Below are 12,653 nucleotides of genomic sequence, written 5' to 3'. Positions count from 1 at the left end.
ATCAGATCCCATTACAGATGGTTGTGAGCCACCATGTGGTTCTTGGGAATTGAACTCAGGACCTCCGGAAGAGCAGTCAGGGCTCTTAACCGCTGAGCCATCTCTCCAGCTCCCTCTGTCTAGTTTTAGACCTGAGGTTTTTTTTAAGGAATTAATTCTTCCTCTCCCATCTAATGTCTCCTTCCTAAGGGGCTGACTGGAACGCTGGGTATTTTGTGAGTGACCATGGGTCTGGGTAGCCAGTCTTGAGAAAAACTTCAGGAATTGGATGTTTGACTTTTATAGGCAATCTTAAGCAAGACAAAAGCATTTCCTTCCTATTTCTATTCTTTGGAGACTTTTTCTCATGAATGGGGACTTAATTTTTTTCAGATTTTTTTTCTGCCCTGTAGTGTTTTTCTCTTTCAGTCTATTTTATATTTCCCAATATTGAACTAGGCCTTTATGCCTAGAAGAAGCCTCTCTGGGTTATGGTATATAATTCTTTTTCTGTATAGCTGGCTTCCAGTTGACAATATTTTTAGAAGTTGATAATGAGGTCAGAAGAGATGTCTCGACAGTTAAGAATGTATACTGCTCCTGTAGGGACCTGAGTTCAGTTCCCAGTCCCCTGTTGGGTATCTCACAATTGCCTCTAACTGCACCTCCAGGAGGTCTTGTGCCCTCTTTTAGACTCCAAGGGCACTTGCATGTATGTGCACATATCCATACAGATAAACTTATGCATATAATTAATGAAAAATAAATATTTTAATTGATTAAAAATAAAATAAAAATAAACAATAATACAGAGTAATTTTAGCCAGTCTAGTAGGAGCATAAGAATATTAATGCATATGATATTTTCATATTAATATATTTTAAAGTATTTTTATGTCTGTATTAGTGAGGATTACTGCTCTATGGTTTCTTTTTTTTTTTTTTCAGAGCTGGGGACCGAACCCAGGACCTTGTGTTTGCTAGGCAAGAGCTCTACCACTGAGCTAAATCCCCAACCCCGGTTTCTTATTTTAAATATATCTTTAGGGGCTGGAGAGATGGCTCAGCAGTTAAGAGCACCCGACTACTCTTCCAGAGGTCCTGAGTTCAATTCCCAGCAACCACATGGTGGCTCACAGCCATCTGTAAAGAGATCTGATGCTTGGGGTTGGGGATTTAGCTCAGAGGTAGAGCACTTGCCTAGCAAGCGCAAGGCCCTGGGTTCGGTCCCCAGCTCCGGAAAAAAGAAAAGAAAAAAAAAAAGAGATATCTGATGCCCTCTTCTGGTGTACTGAAGACAGCTACAGAGTACTTATATATAATAAATGAATAAATCTTTAAAAAATATGTCTTTAGTTTGGGTATCATGGTGATACATGTACTCACCCATGAGAACACATTCATATCCAAGACACACACACACACACACACACACACACACGTTATGTTTTGAACTCTCTAAAATTTGTTGAGAATTGGCTTTCTATCTCTGTTTAATCCTTTCTCCCTGTCTCTCTTCTGGTGGGAAAACAACAAATGAAGAATTTGAATCATTGTTCAATTCTGGGTTCTACTCCACATGCTCTGGTTTAGCATGGTCCTTACTTGCTTTAGTCTTTTTTTCTGTTGCTTTCTTTCTCTTTTTCATTCTTCCTTGCTTTCTTTGTTTCTTTTTCTGTAGATTGCTAGTTACAGTAAGAAACGATGAGAACAGCTAAGCAATAAGAGAGATGGGTCAATGGTTTGAAGAAGTTGCTGTCTTTACAGAGGACATGGGTTCTATTCCCACTCTCATGTGGGAACTCATAATCATCTATACCACATAACTCCATTTCCAGGGGATCTGATGACCTCTTCTGACCATCATGGACACAGGCATTCATGTGGTTCACATACATACACACATACACACATTTATGCACATAAGATGCATAAGTCAAAAGAAAAGTTTAAGTAATGAGAACGTGACCATTTTCCTCTTGAAGGAAAGCATTTAATTGGGGTTGGCTTACAGTTTCAGAGGTTCAGTCCATTATCATTGTGATGGGAAGCCTGGCAGCATCCAGACGGCCATGGTGCTGGAGATGGTGCAGAGAGGTCAGGTAGCAGAAGAGATAGTGACACTAGGCTTGGCTTGAGCATATGAAACCTTAAAGCCCATCCACACTGACACACTTCCTCCAACAAGGCCACACCCACTCCAAGGCCACACCCACTCCAACAAGGCGCCACCTCCTAACAGTGCCATTCCCTATCAACCTATGGGGGCCATTTTCATAGAAACCACATAGGAGGTCACAAGATGGTTGAACAGCCTGGAGAACTAGAAAGACTAAGCAGAAAGAATGAAACTGAGTCTCGCGCTCAAGCAGGGGAGAGGAAGCTGAAGATTCTTCCACCCCGTAGGCAGGAGCATTGGTCCAGGGACTAGCAGCTATTCTAGTCACAGGAAAAGCCCACAGTTTTCATAAGCCTTAAATCCAATGTAGAATCTGCTGTGATTCCTATGGGATGGTTGGCACTGAAGAAGTGCACTTGGGCAGTCTTCATTCGTTGGAGGGCCCAGGCACATTTCAAGAGGGAATGCGTTGCTTGAGGCTGCTTTCCAGTGGACCGGTTTGGTGCAGGAATCAGTCATGAGTCAGAGAGGGCTGGACAAAGATACACCGAGAAGCCCAGGCTGCAAGAGGCTTTGGCGTCTGTGCTAAAGCACGCGGAGAGCAGTTAGCCCCGCCCCCTCCCCTTGGGCTAAGAACTGAGTAACTAAGGGGATTACGAATCCCCTGCCAGAGGTCAACAGGCTTCTCCATCTCCATGGCTTCCTCTCTGCCACGCGTTGTTTCATTTGCAGGACTGAGAAAGCTAAATCTCAGGTTCAGAGGATGTTCTCAGCAGACCCCCCCCCCCCCATTCTCCAGGACGTGCACATTTGAGCAGGACTAGAACTAGCTGAGACCAGTCCTCCAGTAAAGATCTCAGTGCTCCTCCAGCAGTCAGCAGGCTCTCCGTACCTCCATACTCCTTGGACATTAGCCATTAGCCACCCCAAGATATACAAACCGAGCGGTCTCAGGAGGGTAAGCAAAGACATCAAAAGTGATTTTGGCTCCAGTAAGCAACTGACTGTGCACCATCCCCGGTTGGAACATGAAACAGAGGAACCTCAGCTTCAGTTGACATCATCTTCCACCCGACTACAGAATTTTCTAGAGAACTCAGGAAGAAACTAAGACATTGCCTTGAGGTCTGCCCCACCCCACTTTTTTTTCCCCTATATTTGTTAATTTCTTTAAAATTTATGTGTGTGTGCATTTGAGAGAGAGAGAGACAGAGACAGAGACAGAGACAGAGACAGACAGAGACAGAGACAGAGACAGACAGAGACAGAGAGGCAGGGAGAGAGAGAGAGAGAAGGAAGGAGAGAGAGAGAAGGAGAGAGAGAGAAGGAGAGAGAGAAGGAGAGAGAGAGAAGGAGAGAGAGAGAGAGAGAGAGAAGGAGTGAGGGGGTTGGGTTTGTGCATATGTGAGCAGTGCCTGTGGAGGCCAGAACGGGGTGTCAGATTCCCCGGAGCTGAAGTTACAAATGCTTCTGCCATGTCTGTGCTGGGAACCAAACACCAAACTTGGATCATCCGGAAGAAAAGTCAGTGCTACTGTCTGCTGTGCCTCTCCAGCCCCTTGACTGACCTCTTTGACAGAAAGGCTGTGTAAAATTGGGCCTGGCTCCTGCCAGGATGCTGGGGGTTCACATTTCTTACTCTGCTTCTTAGTCACTCATAGACAGTAGGCACGGGAACCAGATAGCCCAGCCAATGGTGGTCGTTGTAGCACCCTAGGGGGCTGCTGGGAGCAGAGGGCTTCATTTCTAGCCCCACCCGGCCTCCCTCACCTTAGAGCAGTGGACACATTGTTACTGAGTGGTGACTTTTTCAGGCCTTCCCTGACGCCATTCTAGCCTCTCCACTTCTGGCTTGATGGAAGTCCAGGCTCCCTGCCCTGTCTGCTAGAATGCTCGGGGCAGACCTCTCAGCCCACCCGGAACCAACATGCTGAGTCCCTGCTTGGTCTTCTTTGAGAAGACTCTGTCTTCTTTAATGCCTTCTCACACAAGTTACCACTAACTTCCTTCTAAGCATGTGTGTGTGTGTGTGTGTGTGTGTGTGTGTGTGTGTGTGTGTGTGTGTGTGTGTAGAAGTCAGGCTGAAGTTTCTTCTGTAATCTTTGTTTAGAATAGTGTGGATTGTGTGTAAAGGTTAATTCAGTGTGCCCTTTTTTGTTTTGTTTTCTACTCGAGTCTGTTAACTTTTTCCCTTGTTGTGTCTAAAGCCCCTGGTGTTTTCTAACCCAGCCTCTAAGCACCTCCCACAGCAAGGCCAGGCCCAGGGAACTCAGCCCTCTGTTGTTCTAGAGCCCGGAGTCCCTCTGACTCTGTGTTCTTCCTGCTTTTGATGTTCAGTTGCTTCTTACATTTGCTTTATAGGGAATGTTTCCAATCTACTTGGCAAAACAGGAAAGGCTTCTACAACCTATCTTTCTGGAAGCAGGTTTGTGTGTGTGTGTGTGTGTGTGTGTGTGTGTGTGTGTGTGTGTGTGTGAGAGAGAGAGAGAGAGAGAGAGAGAGCACAGCTTCGTCCCTGACTGACCTCCTTTAAGTTCAGTTGATTGTTTGTGCCCTTGGTTTTCCCTCTCTTCTCCACATGGGCTTGGATCCCAGCGTCATGTGAGTGCTTTGCTCAGTAGCCCTCTGTGGTTTCTGTAACTTGTATTCTTCCCTGCTTATTTCAGCAGTTGCACGAAGCTATCAGGAACAACTTCAATTAACTTTCAAGAGCTATTGTAGACTTTCTGCATAGTAGAAGCTTGTAACTATGTATTTTTCATCCCTCTCTTGAAGCCTTTGTTGTGTTTTGGTGATATATATGTGTGGAAAGTTTACTTCTGCGGGTTACAAACTCCACGATTTATAGTTTTGTGGACCAAACTGTGCTCTGACCCAAATGTGACTGTTGAGTCTGTAAGGATATCGGGGCGGGATCTGGCATGGCAGGATTAGTGATTTTAGGGGAGTAGTCTTTTCTTTCCCATTTGTGTGAAAGCGGCCACCAGCAAGCCAGCGAGACATCCCTCACTACAGCCTGACTATCCATGCAGGCTCCCTAAATTCCCAGGTTTTGCTTTTACAACTGTGATAAAAACACAAGTTTAGGGGCTGGAGAGATGGCTCAGTGGTTAAGAGCACTGACTGTTCTTCCAGAGGTCCTGAGTTCAAATCCCAGCAACCACATGGTGGCTCACAACCATCTGTAATAGGATCCGATGTCCTCTTCTGGTGTGTGCATTCAATAAACTGTTCTTGTAAAAAACAAACAAACAAACAAACAAACAAACAAAAAACAACAACACAAGTTTATTATCTAAGTCACCCAGTCTGTGGCTGTAACAACAGCATCCCAAACTAATACACATGATAATTATTTGGGCTTAAACTTCTGATAAATAAATGATCTCCTGATGAGATTTGCTTAGAACATTGTCCTACCATGCAGTCCAGACTGACCTTGAACTAATGGTCCTCCTACCTCGACCTCCTGAGGACTGAGATTACAGGTGTGTATCACCACCTTCAACTTTCCTCAAAGAGATTTAAGTAAGAATTTTAGCTATGTGTGGTAGTTTCTCCCTGTAATCCCAGTATTTAGGAAGGCTGAGGTAGGAGATCATGAGTTAGAGACCAAGTTGGTCTATCACAGTGAATTCCAGGCTATCTTGGGGCTACATGGCAAGACTCTGTCTCAGCAAATGTTAGGGAGAGGAAGGAGGAAGGGAGAAAAGATAGGCTGGCTTCATCTGGCTAGGTTCCTGTCCTTTGTGTTCTCCTCATTTGTGTAGGCACTGGTATGATTTGCCTCTTGCCAGAGGACATCATTTAACTTTTATTTTGTGACAAGGTCTTAGCTTGTGCTGGCCCAGACATCAAGTGCTGGGATTACACCATGACTGGCTCACTGACCATTTTCCTATGGGGGCCAGTCTTTTGATCCTTTATGCTTATAAAGGTCCTTATATTTCCTTGGTGCTTAAAAGATACACTTAAATATTACTGTTTTGTGCTTGTGCGTGCCACATGTGCACACACCGTGACCTGTGCAGGCAGAAGGCAACTTTCAGGAATCTATTGTCTCTTTCCGCTATGTGACCCTGGCATCTAACGCGGGTTGTCAAATTTTCATAACAAACGCCTTTACCCACCAAGTCACCTAGTTGGCCCTTGAAACAAGCCTTTTCTGGATAAAAGTAGTTCTTGGTTTTCAGGAAGTAGGTGATGCTGTCTCTGATAAAAATGTGCAGTCACTCCTGTGTTACTCTGTTAATGTGAGAAAGGGGTAGGAGCATGTGTTACAATGTTTATTTTTTGAGGTAAGCTTTTAAAACCTGTTATTGCTGGGATGGGGTGGGGGAGGAGTGCTCACACCTTCTATGCTGAGCGGGCCCTTTCAGCCTAAATCATTCTCCTTTTAATCCAGGGAAATGCTGTTCTGGTGTCTGTTTTTCCTGACATCTCCTCTTAGAGCCATGGTTACACAGCTGGTCTCTTCCAGGTAGTTCAAGTCTCCTCAAGTGTTTCTAATTTTCTTTCTTTAGACTTAACAGTCTCACTTGGTCTTGGGATATTTTTAACTTTGTTACGTTTGAAAAATTCAAGTGTAATTTTTAAGTGAAACACACACACATCTTAAAATGCAAGTTCGGGGGGACTGGGGAGATGGCTTTGTTGTCTAAGCCCTCCTTAAGAAGCGTCTCTTCGGGTTGGGGATTTAGCTCAGTGGTAGAGTGCTTGCCTAGCAAGCACAAGGCCCTGGGTTCAGTCCCCAGCTCGAAAAAAAAAAAAAAAAAAAAAGCGTCTCTTCACAGCAAATGGATAGTGACTAAGACACATTCTGCTTCCAGTGTTGCTAAGAGTTAATGTGTGGGAGCTGAGGACGTGGCTTAGTTGGTATAGTGTTCCTAGCATGTATAAAGCATTGGGCTTAATCTTCAGTACCACTTAAACTGGGTGTGGTGTGTACGCCTGTACATCCCAAAACTTCACGAAAGCAGTCAAGGGATTAGAAAGATGGTGTCTTAGTCACTGTCCTATTTCTGTGAGGAGACATCATGACCAAGGCAACTCTTCTAAAAGAAAATGTTTAGTTGGGAGTTTGAGGTTTAGTCATTGTGGAGAGCATGGTGGCAAACGAGTGTCCTACCGGAGAGGCAGCTGAGAGGTACAAACTGATGCATGGGCTCAGAGACTCTGGGCTTGGCACTGGCTTTTGAAACCTGAAAGCCCAGACTCCAAAGGGCCACACCTCTTAGTCCTTTTCGAATAGTGCTGCTCCCCAGGACTAAGCCTTCAAATATATATATATATCACCTATGGGGGTCATTCTTATTCAAACCACCGGCAGTTAAGAGCACTGCTACTCTTCCAGAGGTCCTGGGTTTGACTTCCATCCCTTATATGGTGGTTTACAACTGTTAGGAACTTCAGTTCAAGGGGATCTGATGCTTTCTTCTGGCCTTTAGGCACTGGGCATGCAAGTGGTACATAAACATAGACAAAAAACTCATTAACATAAAGTTAAAAAAAAGGAAGTGGAGGCAGGGGTATCAGGAGTTCAAGGTCACCATGAGATCAAAGCCAGCCTGGCATACATAAACTCCTGTCTAAAAACCAATAATTTGGTTTTACTTTTTTGTGTTTGTATACACGCACGTGCATATTTTACGTGTTTTGACACATACTATCGTGTGCAGGATTGTCCGGGCAAGACTCAACATATACATCAACCCGGCGTTGGATCGTTTAGTTCCCAGATAAAAGACACACAAGCTTTATATTCACAGTAACTGTTTAAAGCACTAGAGCTGGACAGATGGCCACCCTCTAAGCTATTTTGCTTACTTCCTCTCAATAACTCCAAGATATGACTTACCATGTTCCACCTGGGCAGCTCTTACTCTAATTGACCAAGCCTCATGGCCATATTTTCATGATGCATCTACCCCATGGCATCTTCTCCTCTCTCTACCTTCTCTCTCTTCCTCTCACGGTCTCCTGCCTCAGTTCCCCGGGCTTGGGGAACCCAAACCCGGCCTATCTCTCTTCTGCCCAGCTATAGGCTGTAGGCATCTTTATTGACCAATCAGGGATAACTTGGGAGGCAATGTTACAGAGAATCCTTGGTGTACCTGAGGATCTCCTCGACTCTGAGGCTACCAGGCCTAGTATTTAGCATTCTGATACACAGCAACAGACCAAACCTCGACAGTTTTAAATTAAGGAACAAGGTTTGCACAACAAAAGCTGGTAACCGTGCGAATGTACTCATAAGGGCTAGACCTTAGGGTACAGAATTTAGCGCTGTAATACTCCTGATACCCCTGCAACGGACCAAACCTCAACGTCAGACAGAGAAAAGTAGCAGCAGCCCTACCGTCCAATTCTGTGAGGTCTGAGGTATTGTTTGGGTAACTAACAGGAGTGTGGGTGAGAGGTTACAGGAGTAGGAAGACTCAGAGGCAGCCATAAATCACTGAACAGCTCACTCGCACACATGTGCCAGCTCACAGAAGCGGTGACTCGGGGACTCTGTATGATTTGCAGGCTGCCTAGTCCAAGAAGGCTCCTGACTGTAGCTTGCCTGGTCTGCCTCTCCTTCCCCCCCACAGTTGTTTACTTCTTCCATACAGCTAGGGAGGAGCCTTTAAGAATCCTCCAAGATTCCAGTTCCAGACCTGTGACTTTTACCTCCCTCTGGGAAGAAAGATTCACGGAAACTGTTACACAACGCTTAGCCTGTGCTACACGCATGTGGAGGCCTGGGGTACATTTCGGGAGTCACTTTGCTTGCTCTTCTGCTTTAGTCACTGAGGCAGGGCCTCAAAATCATGCCAGAAGTCCCGGATACGGTTTGTCTTACTGGACGAATTGCCCTGGGGATCTCACCTTTAAAGGCTGAGATTCCAGGTGGACCTTCGCAGCTACTGAGCGCGTACATGGCTGCGGGGGATTCAAACTCTCGTCCTCATGCTTGTCACCTCCCCAACCCCTGCGCGCGCGCCCCCTCCCCCCCAGCCCTAATTTGTGTTATTTTTAAGCCACCGAGTTTGTGGTGCTGTCACAGAGGCACAGTAGAAAACCAGCACTTTCCATCAAAGTTGTTCATTTGATGTCCTTTGCAAACCTGGTGACTTAATTGGACATCGTTGTTCTGCGCGGAGCTTGGGAAGGTCACAGCCTCACTCAATGCAGGATCAGCTGCATGCTGTACGAGGAGACTGCAGACATCATGCACTTATTTATTTATTCTTTCTTTCTTTCTTTCTTTCTTTCTTTCTTTCTTTCTTTCTTTCTTTCTTTCTTTCTTTCTTTCTTTCCTGCCTATGCCCTGGGCCGCCTGCTGCCCGACCCTACTTACCCTTGGGGTTTAACTGTAATTGGCAACTGGGACAAAGCAGTAAGACGCTTGTCTGTGGCATGTGATTATCCAACGAGCCCATGAACCTTATTTATAGACAGTGTCTCCCTAAGCAGCTATGGCTGGCCTGGAATTCAGTGTATAGATTAGGCTGGCCTTGAACTCAAGACAGATTCTCTCGTCTCTGCTTCCTGAGTGCTGCCATTAAAGGCAAGCACCACCATGCCCAGCTCAGACATTGGTCTCCAAACAGCATTCCTTTTCCCATGATTCATCTCTCTGTTTTCTAGCCATTCTGCTTAGCCCCCGACCTAAAGTGTTGACATCATTCTAGGCCAGGAGGTTTGGCAATGCTGTCAATAGGTCCGTACTAGATAGTTTTATGTCCACTTGACATAAGATGAGGTCATCTGAGAGGAGGTGTCAATGGAGAAAACACTTCAGGACTGATGGTGGAGGGCTCAGTTCATTGTGAGTGGGGACAGCCATGCCCAGGTGGTCCTGGGTTCTATAAGAAAGCAGGCTGAGTAAGTCATGTGAAGTACGTCAGCAAGCAGCATCCCTCCAGGGCCTCTGCAGCAGCTCCTGCCTCCAGGTTCCTGCCCTCACTTCCTTCAACGATGGACTATGACGCAGAAGTATAAGCCGAGTAAACTGGTCCCTCCCCAAGTTGCTTTTGGTCATGGTGTTTCATCGCAGCAACTGAAATCCTGACTAAGACAACATTCCAGGACGAACTTTCTGGAGGAAGGAGGATTGAAGGGCAGGACTGTCGAGGAGGTGGGGAGGTGCAGAATGTGTCATCTGGAAGAAAGGAAAGCTGACTGCATTCGGTAGGAGAATTCCATCAGGCACAAAAAGAACTTAGTGAGGCAACTGGAGGGCCCACTGACATGAAACGTTTACTTTTGATATGGTGTTTGGAATAGCTACTGGACAAAGAAATGTTTACAAAAGTACTGTTTGTCCAACTCTAGATGAGGTCATTATGAGCAATAATTGCCCCATCTTTACAGACAGGCACTGGAAAAGCTTTTACAGCAGAAAATGAAAGGTCACCTGTGAGGAGGCTCCTTCGACTGCTATGACTTCATGAACTTAGCAAATCTAGGGGAATTTAACTGATAATGGTACTGGGTTTTCAAAGTGTCTCCATTGGATATCTATACTGAAGAACTTTTTTTTTGTCATTTTGTTTTTGAGATAGGGTTTCTCTGTGTAGCCTGGAGCTCACTTTATAGACCAGGCTGGCTTTGAACTCACAGAGCTCCACCTGCCTCAGCCTCCTGAGTGCTGGGATTAAAAGTGTGCAGCACCACCACCCTGATATGAGGAACTTTTTGATATTCGTAGGCCACTCATTTCTGAGGGAGTGCGTTGTTTGAGAGAGGAGTGATCGTCGAAGGTTTGGAGGAAATCTCAGTGCGTAACAGGGATGAAGGGGCGGCAAGAACCACTAGGCAACCTCGATGAGTGTTCCCTCTAGAGTTTCTGTTACAATGCACAAGAAAGGAAGGAAGAAAGCAAGAGAGAAAACAAAGAACCACAGTGGACGGAGAAGAGCTTAGAAAGCTGAATTTGGTTAATCTTGCGGGAAATGAAAAATCTGCCCGCCCTGGAGCTGTTGACAAAATCGTTCAGGAAGCTGGAAATATCAATCAGTCTCTGTTGACTTTGGGTAAGAGTTATTACTGCTCTTGTGGAAATAATATCTCTTAGTCTTTATCCAGATTCTGAACTAACCAGACTCCTGCAAGGCTCTCTTGGGGATGTACCAGAACATCTATAATGGTTGAGTTCCCCTGCACCTCACAATCTTGAGGAAACTGGAATACTCTCACACAGCAAAGAACACGCTGAGTGAGCCTGGAGTTGATCAGAAACCCACCTCAGGAGCTCCTATCAAGGACAACACAGAAGAGACGGCCTGTCTGAAGTGAGATCCTGTAGCGACCCATGAGAAGAATGGAGTGCAAATCTCTGAAGGAAATTTTAAAGCCATGAATGGAAAATCAACTGTTCAGAAAAAAAAAATATTGTTGAATTGGTGCTCTTGTGGAAGAAAGAGCTCGGTGGAATTACAGAGCTATCTGTGGATGATAAAACTGACCAGCCCTGTGGTGCTGATGCACGCCTTTAATCCCAGCTCTTGGGAGGCAGAGGCACGCTGACCTCTGTGAGTTCAAGGCCAGCCTGGTGGACAGAGTGAGTTCTAGGCCAGCCAGGGCTACACAGAGAAACCATGTCTCAAAAAAAGAAAAAAACAAACAAAAAGGATTGCCGGTTTTGATGATTATCACAAGAATGTACACTTTAACCAAGAAGGCATGCAGCTGGTTTGAAGATTCTGTGAAACCCTGTGATTCACTCAACAGGAACCTGGGAACTGAACCGAAAGAGACCACACAGAGATGTGAGGCTCTGAACACAGGCAGTTTGTTTTTCTGAACAGTGGGCATCTTGCTTAAACAGAAGGAAGGAGGAATGTCAGAACTTGATGGAGTTTGTAAGTGGGATGTCCTGAGGCTTCAACTTCAGAAATCACTGGAAACTTAAGTGGACATATTGAGAACCAGCGTAACACCCTTTGTACTCAGAGAACCGCTAATGAAGAAAAATCCAGAGCAGGAAGCCTAGAGCTAATGAAACTATAAGGACTGGTTTGAATAAGCTTAATTGCTTATTACTGAAACTAGCTATCCCAGCAGGTTTGATGCCAGAGAGAAGCTATTTATATCCATCAACACTGGTGAGGACTGAACCGTGGAAACAGATCCTTGCTCAGCTGCAAAAGAAACAGCCCGAGCTGTCAAGGATGCTAAACTGTTCAGAAAACAACAGAGACCAGTCAGGGCGTGGATGAGGAAAGGGGGTTTCTGGAGCAATGTATTGAAGAACCTTTAATTCAAGAGCCATTTGTGTGTTACCCGTGGTGATGTTCCATTTTTCCAGCACAAAAACACAGGCAGGCAACCCAATGGGGAAGCCTAAGGCGGAGGAAACCTCAGAGAACTCTGTTAAAAAGAGCAGACTGTATTATTCCAAGCCGAGATAAATCTGCGTAAATTTAAGGGTCAAGATTATTTTTTAAGGAAAAAACAAACAAACAAACAAACAAAACAAAAACAAAAACCCAAACCAGCCAGGTGGCAGTGGTGCATGCCTTTAATCACAGCACTAGAGAGGGGGAGGTAGACAGTTCTCTGTGAGTTC

The 12,653-nt window shown here is 45.3% G+C and overlaps 1 pseudogene; it reads left to right on the top strand.

The window, feature by feature from the left end:
• The first annotated feature begins 10,067 nt into the window (after positions 1-10,067).
• Positions 10,068-12,495, top strand: LOC116883247 (annotated as a pseudogene).
• The last annotated feature ends 158 nt before the right edge of the window (positions 12,496-12,653 follow it).

Source organism: Rattus rattus, chromosome 14, assembly GCF_011064425.1.
Source record: "Rattus rattus isolate New Zealand chromosome 14, Rrattus_CSIRO_v1, whole genome shotgun sequence".
NCBI classification, from domain to species: domain Eukaryota; kingdom Metazoa; phylum Chordata; class Mammalia; order Rodentia; family Muridae; genus Rattus; species Rattus rattus.
This window is presented reverse-complemented; position numbering and strand designations above follow the sequence as displayed.